Below are 1,950 nucleotides of genomic sequence, written 5' to 3' on the forward strand. Positions count from 1 at the left end.
CTCGGGCTGCCGCTCTCTGTATTCAGGTTGAGGAAACAGGACATCATGCCACTTGTGGACAAGTTTTCCAGCAAGATGAAGGGCTGGAAGCCGAAGTTACTGCCAGCTGCGGGTAGACTTACACTGGTTAATTCGGTGCTAATGGCTCTCCCGATCCATTTCATGACAGTTCTGCCTCTCCCAGTCTGGGCCATCAAAATAATCAATAGGAGATGCCGTGGTTTCATTTGGAAGGGAGAGGAGGCTATAAGTGGAGGACACTGCTTGCTGCCGTGGGCTCAGGTGTGTGCACCCAAGGACTGTGGGGGACTAGGGGTACTTAATCTCAGGTGGTTCGGTTGGGCTCTGCGATGCAGATGGCCATGGATGAAATGGGACGAACATCCCAGGCCGTGGCATTCTCTGCCTGACACCACGGAGAAGGCAGTTTCAGCAATGTTCAATGCGGCCTCTGCGATCTTACTCGGTGATGGGGCATCTGCAAGGTTCTGGACCGATAACTGGCTCCCGGGAGGTAGTTCTATTGAAGCAACAGCTCCAGCGTTGTTCTCTTTTGTCAAAGACTTAGGCTGCTCAGTCCGGGAGGCTCTTCATAATCGATCTTGGATCAGGGATATCTTGGGCGGAATCTCGGTGCAAGCCCTAGCGCAGTATCTATCAATTTGGGATCTAACCTCCGCTACAAGTCTAACGCCAGGTGTGAGGGATCAGGCTCGCTGGAAGCTTACTAAGGGGCAAGAGTTCTCGGTCGGCAGTGCGTACAAGATGATGTTCATGCCCAATATTCGTTTTGCTTGCAACAAGCCAATCTGGAGATCCAAAGCACCACCACGGTGCAAATTCTTTATGTGGTTGGTCGTCCATGGCAAGTGCCTGACGGCTGATAATCTGGAACGAAGAGGCTGGCCTGCAAACACATCTTGCCCCCTCTGCCTGTCAGCGCCGGAGGACTGTACACACCTATTCGTTCACTGCCGTTTCACCCAGCACCTCTGGTGTCTGTTCAGGTCTTCGATTGGGGCACATTTTGCTATACCGGATGACTCTGACGGCTGCACGGAGGACTGGTGGCTGCGCGCGAGAACAGGCATTCCCAAGCCAATGCGCAGAAACTTCGACACTATTACAATTCTATTGCACTGGAGGCTGTGGAAAGAGAGGAACTCCAGAGTTTTTGATCAAGTGGCGAGCAGTGCTGATAGAGTACTGGACTTGATACGAGAAGACATAGCAGTATGGCGCTCAGCAGGCTGCATAGCGGACCTTGGTCCCTAGCGAGTCATTGGCATTTGTACCGTGTTGTAATCATTGTATTGTGGGGTTCGTCAGACTCTGGTTTCCAGTTCTAGTTCGCCTAGACTGCTAACCGCGTTGTACTTCTTCTTTCCTTGATTTGGATGATATGGTGATCTTTCTCTGGGTAACCTGATGGCCTGGATCTGGATGTGTACTTGATTAGTGTGGTGTGTGTACTTTGGTGATTTTTGAGCCTGGGATGTAGAAAAGGATGGGGCGTGGGAGGCTATAAATAGAGGCGACCGGTGCATTGCCGCGAGCAGTGCACTGCCTGATACGGACGTTACGTCTCGATGGCGAGAGCGCACCGGGCATGACCCCGCCGTGTTTATTCACTCTGGGCGAGACCGTACATGATGTTGGACAGTGGATACTCTGCGTAGGAGGAGACCATACATGCATCTATAAGATATACAGTAGTCATACTTCTAGTACTAGCTAGTAGGAGTGTGTACGTGTAGGCCCAAGCTTAGCCATTAAGATACGTATGTGCTCTCTACGCAGATACACGCATATCAAATGGGTTGCTCATCCGCAAAAAAAGAAAAGAAAAAAGGTTGCTATCAAGTTTCGGCCGGAATCTTGAGTATATTCGTGACGGCGAACCCTCGATTTTCCGTTACGTGCACGCATGCATGAACCTAACTACTCCTA

The sequence above is a fragment of the Triticum aestivum genome, chromosome 3A (assembly GCF_018294505.1).
Source record: "Triticum aestivum cultivar Chinese Spring chromosome 3A, IWGSC CS RefSeq v2.1, whole genome shotgun sequence".
Classification (NCBI taxonomy): domain Eukaryota; kingdom Viridiplantae; phylum Streptophyta; class Magnoliopsida; order Poales; family Poaceae; genus Triticum; species Triticum aestivum.